General features: G+C 45.1%; 1 protein-coding gene across 12 annotated transcripts in view; it reads right to left on the bottom strand.

Moving 5' to 3' along the window:
* Positions 1–12,246, bottom strand: part of NOD1 (nucleotide binding oligomerization domain containing 1) — a 56,291-nt gene that overhangs the window by 32,173 nt on the left and 11,872 nt on the right. The gene's annotated exons all lie outside the window — the stretch shown is intronic.

Genomic DNA, 12,246 nt, shown 5'->3' with positions numbered 1-12,246 from the left:
TGAACTGTTCAGCAAATTGGGGTACTCACACAGCACAGCATTATTCAACAATATGAATGAAATTCTAATACAACGCAAATGAGTATCACAGATATTATGCTAAGCAAGAGAAATCAGACTCAAATGAGTACATATGATTCTAGAAATCTGATCTAGAATCAGAGCATTGGTTTCCTGGGGCAGGAGGATGGGCATAGGGAGAAATCGCATAGAGGGATAAGGGAAATGTCTAGGGAGACAGAAATGTTATCTTGATTGGAGTGCTTTATCTCACACATGGGTGTGTGTATGTATATACACATGATTTGTCAAAAGTCATCAACTGTACACTTAAAATCTGTAAATGTTATTGTATGAAATACTTTAATGAAGTCTTTAAAAAATAAAGGCAAAATACATTTCCAAATAAATAAAAATTGAGGGACTGTTGCCAGCTAGCTGCACTAAAATTAATACTAAACAGAGTTTTTCAGGTAGAACAAAAATTATTCCAAGACAAAAAAAAAAAAAAAAAGAAAGAAAATGAGAGCAACAGAAAGTTTTAACATGTGGGTAAATATAAATGTGTACTGACTGAACAAAACATTAATATTTTGTAGGGTCCAAAATATATGTAGAACTAACAAGTATGATGGCAATAACACAAAAGAAAGAATGGAGTCAATGGAGTTAAAGTGTCTTAAGGTCAAAGCATTTTCTAGTAATAGGCAAAAATATTACTTTGTATATATTTGTGATAATTCAAGGACTCAACTTTTAATCTCTAAGATTACCACTAAAAAATAGTGAAAGAATACAAGTCAATAGAAGGAAAAAATGGAATAATATACAATTCTAAAAGCAAGGAGAGAAAGAGGTACATAAAACAAGTGAGACAAAAATAGACAACAGATATAAATACAATCCAAATACATTAGTAATTCAATTACATATAAATGGACTAAATATACCAATTATAAAACATATTGGCATTCTTGATAGAAAAAAACTACATACAGCTTAAAGAGACACACCTTAAGGACAGAGTTTTAATTCATTTGTTTATTTCCTGGAAGTGAGAAAAGAAATACTAGGTGTATCATCACCAAAGTGGAATTTAAGGAAATAAATGTTATTAGCAATAGAGAAATATTTCAGAATGATAAAATGATCGATTCTGAAGAATGTTATAAAAATTTTAATTTGTATGCACCTAGTAACATATTTTCAAAATATATAAAGAAATAAACTGAGAAACCTAAAAGGAGAAATAGACAAATCCACAATTGCAATGGGTGACTTTAATGCACTTCTCAAGATAACTGAAAGAATAGACCAAACAAACAAACCCAAAACAGAATATGGAGAATCTCAACAGAACACTTCACAGGTCTCTTAACTGACCTCTAGAGAACACTGTACCCAACAGCAACAAATGCCCAGCATTTTAAGTGACATAGAATGCTTGTCAAAACCAAACACACTGTGAACCATAAAGCAAGTTCTTAACATATTTTAAAAGACTGAAATCGTTCAGAATTTATCTCTGACCACTGTGGAATTAAGATGGAAATCAAAAGTAAAAATATACGCAGAAAAACCTACAAACCCATCGGGTCATGATGCAGGTCTGGCATCACACTGCATGTATTTACTACACCTTTACCGTTACCTTGGATTTCTTTGTAACCATCAAGACCCTCTTTTTAGCTGCAGAAGCTGGTTTCTGACAGATCCTTTGCTAACCTGGTTTTTATTTACATAGAGTAAGAGCCACCCATACTCTTTGCTCTTTTAACACCTCATACCTGAGACATTCCCTATGCCAAACAGAGGATCAAAGGTGGTACCCAATGGTAGCACCTCCCTCGGCCTGGCCTGCCTATCTGAATCACTACAGCAAGCTGGGCACCTCGGTCAGCTGCCAGCCCCTGACAACATGCTATCAGCAGTGGGACTGAGGGAGAGCTGCAGGCGGCAGGCCAGAGGCTGCTGGCTAGAAAGACTCCAGGATGCCCTGGCCTCACGCATCCTTCTTCCTCCTCTGTGTCAAGCCCTGCTGTGTGGGGGCCCCATTAGGGCACAGAATGATCATCACTAATATTGAGCAAGTGCTTCACTGGAGGCTCAGCATCCAACTAATTCTTTCTACTCACCCTGTGGGACACAATAACAGAGTTGACATGGTCTCTGGAGCCAGCCAGGCTGAGGGGCTGACTTCAAAGCCTGCCTCCACCCTCCACTAGCAAGTTAGCCATCCTCTCTGTGCCTCAGTTTCCTCTAGTGAGGATCCTTGCCTCAGAGTGTTGATGTAAGGACTGAGCTAATATTCACAAAGTGCTCGGTCCAGGGCTGGCATACAGTAAATACTCAGGGATTATCACCTCATTTCATCTCTATTACCTCGCTCAATCCTTAGGTGGCAGAGGTCATTGTTACTACCAATTTACAAATGAGGAAACTGAGGCACACAGAGGTTAAGTGTCTTACTCAAATCACAATATTTATAAGCCGGCAGGGCAGGCAAACAGAACAAGGGACTACAAGTGTGGTGTGCATGTGGAGTGGGAATGAATGGAGAGCTCCTGGGCAGTCTGTAGCTCCGAGGCCTCCTTGGGCTCCACCAGAGCCCCCTGCAGTGGAAGGTGGCAAGGAGAAGTGGTTAGAGCCCACCTCCTAGGGAGTTTGAATTGAGATACTCGAGACGCCGAATCCCAGTCATCCCCAGCACCTGAGTGGTGGCTCACAGCTGCCCATTGCTGAGTGTCCACAGCCACCCAGGGATGCCAGGCCTTGTGCTGTGTACCCTCATACTAAACCCCTATGAGCGGAGACCATGTCAGCAGGCCCCTGTGCCCTGAGACACTAGCAAACACATCAATTCAGCAGCCGCTTTGTTCTGTGTGAATCGTCCAGAAGAGCGTGAGTCCAGGCTTCTCCTCCCACAGTGTAAATATGAATGCCAACTCCTAGGAGAAGCAGGCAGAACTTGGCCTCAATCCCAGCTGACAGGCTGGGTCCAGAACAGAAACCTCAAGACAGTCATTTCTCATTACTCACACTGGCTTCATGATTTCACTTTCCTCAGATGCCCAATCGTTGGGAATCACCGTTTACTCTTTACCTATATATTTCAAAACAAATGACACAGCTTTCCACAAACTGGTGTTGCAATACTGGCAGTTAAATTCCTAACAGATCTTCATCCTGTTCCTTTAAACATTCTTTAACAATGCAGCAGATGCTATCTTAGAGTTGCAGCCGAGAGGTTTTCTCTAAGTGGTGAGCTCTATGAAGTCAGGCCATGAGACAAGCATTTCTGCTGCCCTCACTTTCCGCAGAGGCTGGAAACAAACCAAACACAAGCAAAACCAAGGCCAGCTTCAAGGGCGCCCAGACACTGTGGAGTCCGGCCAGGGCTGCCAGCCTCTGCTCCCATCCTGCCACCCTTCCCACCTGCACCCCACCAAGTTCTGTTCATTTCTCAAGAAAGTCAGATCCAAAACAGGCTGCTGCTCTCCAGCCATAGGAAAAAGTGATTTTATAAAGAGACAGGATTAGCTTATGGGATATGAATTTATTGACCCCTAGGACAGTTCTCACCTACTTTCCTATCCCTTCCACGAAAACAACACACTGATAGAGGCATGTTGCTCCTTAAACGTTGGGATTCTACTCCTAGGTAGCAGATGAATTACACCCGCCTACCCCCTTGAAGTCACTTGCTTTGACTCATAAAATGCAAACAGAAGTGGAATGAATTGGCCCGGGCAGGCAGGAAGCTTTCGGCCTCAGGGCATAGTTGATCAGTGTGCAGCTCTCTTTTTCCTCTGGTGCTATGAGCAGCAACATTCAAGGTGGTGGCTGCTCTGCCTGCCAGGGTGCACAAATAGTGACAGTGACAGCCTCCTGCTAGGTGGTAACGGGCACAGAGTGTGAGCAAGACTCAAACCTTTAGAATTAGCTGTTAATGCAGCACAACCTAGCCCAGCCTAATGGCTGCCATACTTTCGGACAAAAAAAGCATTCAGCACATTGTTAGGAAACTGAGGCCAAGAGGGGTGAAGTGAGTTACCCAAGACCAGGCAGCTGGCTGGGGGCAGAGCAGGAACTACTCGGAGTCTGGCCGAGGGTGCTTGACTCTCCTCCTTCACAAGATAGCAATTTCTATAGGACAGCAACTCCCAACATTAAAGGATCACTTGTGAGAAAGATAAACTACTATGTATTTTTTTAAGAGACTATGAAACGGACTATTTGTTGGATAAAAGTTAAAGCATCATTCATTCCCTGCCCACCTCTGACTTAGCAGTAACCTATGATAGAAAATACTAACTTATTAAAAAGAAAAAAAGGCATATACGCAAGCCATGCATATTCCTGACTTGTACTTCGGTGGCTGCATCCACTTGTTGTGGCTCCAGGTTCTTCACCTCGCTCCACCCAGCTTCTTGGCCCACACCAGAACCACAGCCTTCCAGCCCAGGCTACCACTGTCACCTCTGTCATCAGGTAGGAGCCACGATCAGCGGTAAAAACGAACGTGATGGAGCTGCATGTACTGACAGAGAAAGAGCTTTGAGACATATTGTCACAAAAATGCAAGTTGAAGATAAAGTATAACAACATTTATATAACTTGCCCATATTGCCAGCCCTACACACAAAGCCTATTTTCTACAAGTAAACATCTACAAGCATAAATGCAAAGAAAAATATCTCGAAGACAAAACACTGTGAGAACAGAGATGACTTCTGGACAGGGAAGGCGGACACCGGGATTCGTATATGCTTTGTTTAATCATCAAGACTCTGACGACCTCTTGAGGCAGGTCAACGAAAACTTTGTAGCAATCATCTTATCCTAAGGAACCCTGACTTTGACCTCAAAGCACCCAGGCCCCTACAACAATGGTGCAGTCCCCGTTCAAATGAATGATGGCTCCTTAAAACCACACTCAGATGGGATGTTATGATTCTTTCTGTGCACATGTAAATAAATGAAATGCTTTTCCTGGTCTGGTGAAATATCACAGTCCAGCTGATGGTGAGAAGTTTTATTTTGCCTTCAAAATAAATAAACAGGAGTCTATCAACTCATGGAATTGTTACTTAGCCTGGCTTGAAATAAGGAAACTAAAGTGAAAAATCAATCCCCACTAAAATAGTAGAGAGCCAAAGAGTCAGCAAAACTTATTTTCAAGTAGAGTTTTTTTGACCTTAGGACCCCAAGCAATACCATATTGAAGAAATGGGCACAATGACCCAACTTCCCAAGTCCTGTGTCTTGCCTTGCCCCCTTCCGTCCATGCAACCCAAGCCTGTGGACACTTTAACACAGTACTGCCCTCTGGGTCTGACCCCAGGCATGTTTTTGTTTTGATGAATAATGCCAAAGGAACCTTACACTTTCCCATCCAATCTGTTCCTCACCCAAATGGCTGTCATTACCACAGAAACCATTTTAGATTCTTTCTCCCTTTCTGTTAAAAGCACATCCTGTCACTAAGGTTTAACCAGCAAATACCATCTCTGGCAAAGCTGCACCCTGTCATGCACAATTTGGGCTTGATCTGCAGCCTCTTCAGGCCAGTGTTACAACAATGATGATAATTACACTGCGTTTATTAACAGGATCCACTTGAATATTCAGGGATAAAGACCATGTGCTCAGCACGGCTCCACCCTTCTTTAGGATGCATAAAAATGAAGTGGGTGGATTAACCCCAACAGCAACAGAACAGGAAGTTAATGCCAAGCACATTTTCATATAATATCGACAGAGTTGTGCAGAGAACAAAATGGGTTAACCCAGACTGGGTCCCACTTTCCCTGGTGCACAATCCACAAAAACAAGAGCTCCATTATGCTTCCAGGCCTTAGAAACTAGACAAACACAAGCTACCACTCTTTAATGCATCTGCAGAGAACCCTACTTCTCATGGGGTTTGGTTTTGTTCTCAGTCCTGTATTTCCCCTGCCACACCAGAAAAGTACTGACAGCCCCTATGAAGAAAACTTGGCAGATGCATGGGGCTGCAATTATTATTTAAGGCTTTTAAATTCATTAATGCTCATTAAGCTTCTGAAAGTAGTTAATCCCTTAGAATTTAAAAGCAGATGCAGAAGTTATTCTCAGTATTTCCTCTCTCTCTCCCTCTCTTTGCCCCTTCCCTCCCTCCCTCCATCTCTCTATCTCCTTTTCTGTCTTTCTTGCGAAAGCACCATTTGGTTTGAACTCCAGGTACAGACCCTGCCACACTGCCTACAAAGGCAGGACTGCTGAGCCAGCCAGGGTGAGTGCGGGGCAGCCCGTGGGGACACAGGTGTCCTCTTACAGCCGCCCAGGGCCGTCTGGGAAGCCAGTGTCCAACTCCGCATCCTTCAGAGCCAAGCGTCATCTTCTGGTCAAGGAACCCTGTTCACAATGCACACAGAGTCATCCCTCCCCTCCCTGCTGGATCCATGGACTTCAGGAGTGGAACAGAAGGTTGTCCAAAGCTCTCATTTTAGAGATGAGGAAACTGAGGGGGCAGGGCAGAGACTTGTCTGGATCAACCAAAGCAGAACCCAGATCTCACCAGCACAGAGGCAAATGCTTCTTTTGTTTATGTCCAGCTAGAGTAGTCCCTCAGCAACCAGATGGCCTCACCCCATTCCCCAGCAGGGTCTGACATCTTCTGTCTGTCTGTCTGTCCGAATGGGGAAAGGGCTCCTCCCCTCAGCCCCTCCTGCCTGCTTGGAACTCCCGTGGCATTTATCCCCTCCTCTCTGAGAGGACTTGGTGCTTTTACTTTTTCCTTTTCCCAGATTCTCCCTTCAGTGACTGAATGTGACAGCGAAGGGCCAAGACTCTAAAACCAGACTGCCTGGTTCCAATCACCAGCCGTGTGAGCTGGACAAACAACTCCACCCTCTGTGCTTCAGTGTTCTTATCTATAAAGTGCAGATAACAACAGCACTTTCCTCCAACGATGGCTGTGAGCATCCAGTGAGTTATATTAACATACGGTATTCAGAACAGCACCGGTCATGCTGTAAGCACTGATCATGGTTAAGGACGGGCAGTCTGGGCCAGGACTTCTGGTTGGTTCGCCTTTGAGACCAGCATTGACTATGAGGGATGGTGTACATCTGATTAGTCACAGTATCTCCAGTTCAGAGTGGATGCCAGATCAAAACTGTGGAATGAATGATTGTGGCACAGTGCACTGCTTATACCAGGTGCTGCATTAATGCTCACTGAAGAACATGTGATTTCCAGAGCTCACAGACTCACTTAGGGAATGTCACTTGCTTAGTTAATTAGAGGATAAATTCAGATTTTCAGACACTAATATTTTCTACTGCTCTAAGTCATTTATATTAGTTGCTGCCTTAAAAAGTTTAACCAGAGCCCAGCTCTCAATTTCCAGAGCATTGTCTGTACATTCTCTTGGTACATAAGCACCAGTTCTTTGTGACAATGCCTCCCCACCCATGCCCTATGGGGTTGATGTGCAATGGTTGATTAATATTTTCCTGGTGTTAGGCTTTGAAAAGCCAAATTCCAAAAACGCCCACTGGGGCCAGTGAATAAGAATATTTGAACAAAGGAAGACAACAGAAACCCAGGTGAGCCAGACACCCGTATCTGGAGCTCTGTAAGTGGGTTTAAGAGCACATGTGAAAGAAAGTGCTGGAGAAGTGGCAGGTCTGGAAGCCCAGGGACATCTGGAGATGGCATTTAGGACCAACACAGAAGATGTCTGGGGCTTCTCAGATGAAAGCATTCCGCTAGAACAGAGCATGTCAGGCACCTTAGGGGCTTGAATAAATAAACACTCTGCGAACTGCCGGCCAAAACACGGAGCTGAAGACTTTTGTTCACCCTAGCTGAATGGGTATCCAGTCAGCAACTGTCTGGGACACAAATCGACTCCGAGGCTCCGAGGGAGGGTTTCTGGGATGTGCGTGGGGTGACCCTGACAGGCGCTGAGAAGATACCAAGTTCTCCTGAGAGGCGACACGCGGGCCTGGGCCACTCCAGAGCCCACGCCCCTCTTAGGAAGCAGGCCCACTCGGCCTGCCAATATACACCTGGCTGTCATCTCTCACTCTGTGACCTCATGACAACTACCCAAGAGAATGGAGATAATGCAGACACCCCAGAGCCAGCCAGCATGCTGTGGTGAGGCCCCTGGCAATTTGGAGGCTTTTTCTGTGACCTGAAAGCTCCAAAGGAAGAATCTCTTTTCTCCAAACCCTATGCTTTTTAAGTGTATGCAAATTCCCCAGGAGATGAACAGGGCTGGGAAAGACCTTGTGCAGGGCTTCTGGGCTAAAGCCAGAGGGAGAACAAACTAGGATGAAATACCATTCAATGCTCCTTCTCTTGGCCAGGGGGGGTGCCCAGCATTTTGTAGCTGCAGATCCTGACACTCTGACACCCGTGTTCCCAACCTGCCCATGCTCTCTGGGGCCTTTTGTTCCTGTTTCCAAGGGGCCAGGAAGGACTCCTTGGAATTCTACCATCCTCCACCCACGGGGGCTCCTGCTGAAGGATGCCGGTGCCTAGGAGACCCACATGTCTGCCCCAGAAAACCACAGGCCTGTACTGTGGCCAGGCAGACCGGGCCCTGCATCCTGGTTCTGCCATCTTTTGCTTTGTTCTGAGCTTCAGTTCCTTCATCCAGAAATGTCTCACACATTAAGACAGGGTTTAAAACAATAATAAGGGTTATTAATTATCTTCCCTTGAATTATCTCCCCTAACAGAGAAAAGGTGGGGGGAATCTCAAGGCCTCCCACTGCCTTTTAGAAAAAAATTCTAAATCCTTCCCAGACTAGGAGGCTCTGCTTGGTCTGAGCTTGGTTCCCCTTTTCACTCCCTCTGCATCCTCCTCAACACAACTAAGTCATTCCCACTTCTGCTCTAACTCCTATTCATCCCCAAATCCTAGCTGAAAAGGCTCTTCTTAGAAAGGTAAATCCCAGACGCCCCTAATCCTAGTACAGCTCTTCTGAGTCATGATACACTGTAGTTTCCACATGTACTTACCACAAACTATATAGTTATTTGTGTGTTTATACCCTTTCCTCCTCCAGGAGCTTGTAAACACCATTTGGTCAGGTGCTGGGTCTCTCACTCATTGCTGTACCCCATTAGCAGACTCCTGGCACAAGCAAGGTCTTCTGATAGTATTTGTTGAATTAATGTGTTGGTGAGTTGAAGCCCCAGTGAGCCAGGAGGAACCAGGAGCTACAAACAGCTTTCTAACAGCCTTCAACACCAGGCTGGGAAGCCAGCAAACCGCTTCACACCCATGGGAAAGCTGGGAAAATAATGGTCGCCTCATTTCTGGAAATGCTAAAGCATCCATAACTCACTCAGTGGAGAATTTGCTCATCTGGGCCCTTGTTCAACTGGTCAAGGCCTCTTAAAAGATTGCCGGAGCTCCAAATGAGGCAAACACTATGAGGTGTAAAGCACTGGGAAGCTGAGTAAGGAATGTTTTATTTGTCACTGAGGTATTTACACCAGAATGCACAAACCTTAGTGCACAACATATTTGGAGTTTTTTAAAAGGTAGTGTACCTCGAGGCAGAGCCAAGATGGCGGCGTGAGATCAGCGGAAATCTCCTCCCAAAACCACATATATCTATGAAAATATAACAAAGACAACTCTTCCTAGAATAAAGACCAGAGGACATAGGACAACATCCAGACCACATCCACACCTCCTAGAACTCAGCACCTCGCAAAGGGGGTAAGATACAAACCCCGGCATGGCGGGTCCCGAGCGCCCCTCCGCCCAGCTCCCGGCGTGAGGAGAGGAGTCAGAGCAGGAGGGAGAGGGAGGGCAGGACTGCTGAACATACAGTCCCAGCCATCCAGACCAGAGCGCAGACACAGTGCATGCGCGGGGCCCTGGCTACTAGTGAAACAGGGCAGCAAGAACAGGGAGCGGGTACCAGAGGCCAGCACCGGAGGACAAAACAAAAGCGAGCGGCCATCTTTTCTATTTGTTGTTGTTGTTGTTGTTGTTGCTTTGTTGAGGCAAGTGCTTTTTGGAAGTCTTAAAGGGACAGGGACCCCAATACTAGGGAAACAGGGCAGCAAGTCTGGTGAGCGGGTGCCCGAGGCTGGCGCCGGACAATAAAGAAAAACGAGCAGCCATGTTTTTTTTTTTAATGGTCGTTGTTTTGTTTTGGCAGGTGCTTTTTGGAAGCCTTAAAGGGGCAGGGCGGGACACTTAGTCCAGAGGTAGGGAATCTGGGGATCTCTGGGCACTCTAATCCCCTAGGCTGCAGGGAGCACGGAGGCCCCTTACGGAGATAAATAGCCTCCCGGCCGCTCCCCCTCCAAGGCAACTCCACCACTTTGGAGCAGCAGCCCAAGCCAGGCCACGCCCACAGCCACAGCGGAGATAAACTCCATAGCAGCCAGGCAGGAATCAGAAGCCCTGTCTGTGTGCAGCTACCCAGCACAAGCCACTAGAGGTCGCTATTCTCCCAGGAGAGGAAGGCCACAAACCAACAAAAAGGGAAGTTCTTCCAGCCATCACTAGTCCCAGCTCTGCAAACTATTCCTATCACCATGAAAAGACAAAATTACAGGCAAACCAAGATCACAGAGACACCAGAGAAGGAGACAGACCTAACCAGTCCTCCTGACAAAGAATTCAAAATAAAAATCATAAACATGCTGACAGAGATGCAGAGAAATATGCAAGAGAAATGGGATGAAGTCCGGAGGGAGATCACAGATGCCAGAAAGGAGATCACAGAAATGAAACAAACTCTGCAAGGATTTATAAGCACAACGGATAAGATGCAAGAGGCCATTGATGGAACTGAAACCAGAGAACAGGAACGCATAGAAGCTGACATAGAGAGAGATAAAAGGATCTCCAGGAATGAAACAATATTAAGAGAACTGTGTGACCAATCCAAAAGGAACAATATCCGTATTATAGGGGTACCAGAAGAGGAAGAGAGAGGAAAAGGGACGGAAAGTATCTTGGAAGAAATAATTGCTGAAAACTTCCCCGAACTGGGGGAGGAAATAATCGAACAGACCACGGAAATACACAGAACCCCCAACAGAAAGGATCCAAGGAGGACAACACCAAGACACATAACAATTAAAATGGCAAAGATCAAGGACAAGGAAGAGTTTTAAAGGCAGCTAGAGAGGAAAAGGTCACCTATAAAGGAAAACCCATCAGGCTGCCATCAGACTTCTTGACAGAAACCCTACAGGCCAGAAGAGAATGGCGTGATATATTTAATCCAATGAAACAGAAGGGCCTTGAACCAAGGATACTGTATCTAGCACGACTATCATTTAAATATGATGGCGGGATTAAACAATTCCCAGACAAGCAAAAGCTGAGGGAATTTGCTTCCCACAAACCACCTCTACAGGGCATCTTACAGGGACTGCTCTAGATGGCAGCACTCCTAGAAAGAGCACAGAATAAAACACCCAACATATGAAGAATGGAGGAGGAGGAATAAGAAGGGAGAGAAGAAAAGAATCTCCAGACAGTGTATATAACAGCTGAATAAGCGAGCTAAGTTAGGCGGTAAGATACTAAAGAGGCTAACCTTGAACCTTTGGTAACCACGAATTTAAAGCCTGCAATGGCAATAAGTATATATCTTTCAATAGTCACCCTAAATGTAAATGGACTGAATGCACCAATCAAAAGACACAGAGTAATAGAATAGATAAAAAAGCAAGACCCATCTATATGCTGCTTACAAGAAACTCACCTCAAACCCAAAGACATGTACAGACTAAAAGTCAAGGGATGGGAAAACATATTTCAGGCAAACAACGGTGAGAAGAAAGCAGGGGTTGCAGTACTAATATCAGACAAAATAGACTTCAAAACAAAGAAAGTAACAAGAGATAAAGAAGGACACTACATAATGATAAAGGGCTCAGTCCAACAAGAGGTTATAACCATTCTAAATATATATGCAACCAACACAGGAGCATCAGCTTATGTGAAACAAATACTAACAGAACTAAAGGGAGAAATAGACTGCAATGCATTCATTTTAGGAGAATTCAACACACCACTCACCCCAAAGGATAGATCCACTGGGCAGAAAGAAGTAAGGACACAGAAGCACTGAACAACACAGTAGAGCAGATGGACCTAATAGACATCTATAGAACTCTACATCCAAAAGCAACAGGATATACATTCTTCTCAAGTACACATGGAACATTCTCCAGAATAGACCACATACTAGCCCACAAAAAGAGCCTCAG

Source organism: Manis javanica, chromosome 6 (assembly GCF_040802235.1).
Source record: "Manis javanica isolate MJ-LG chromosome 6, MJ_LKY, whole genome shotgun sequence".
Taxonomy (NCBI): Eukaryota; Metazoa; Chordata; class Mammalia; order Pholidota; family Manidae; genus Manis; species Manis javanica.
The sequence above is the reverse complement of the archived record's forward strand: the minus strand, read 5'-3'. Positions and strand labels throughout refer to the sequence as shown.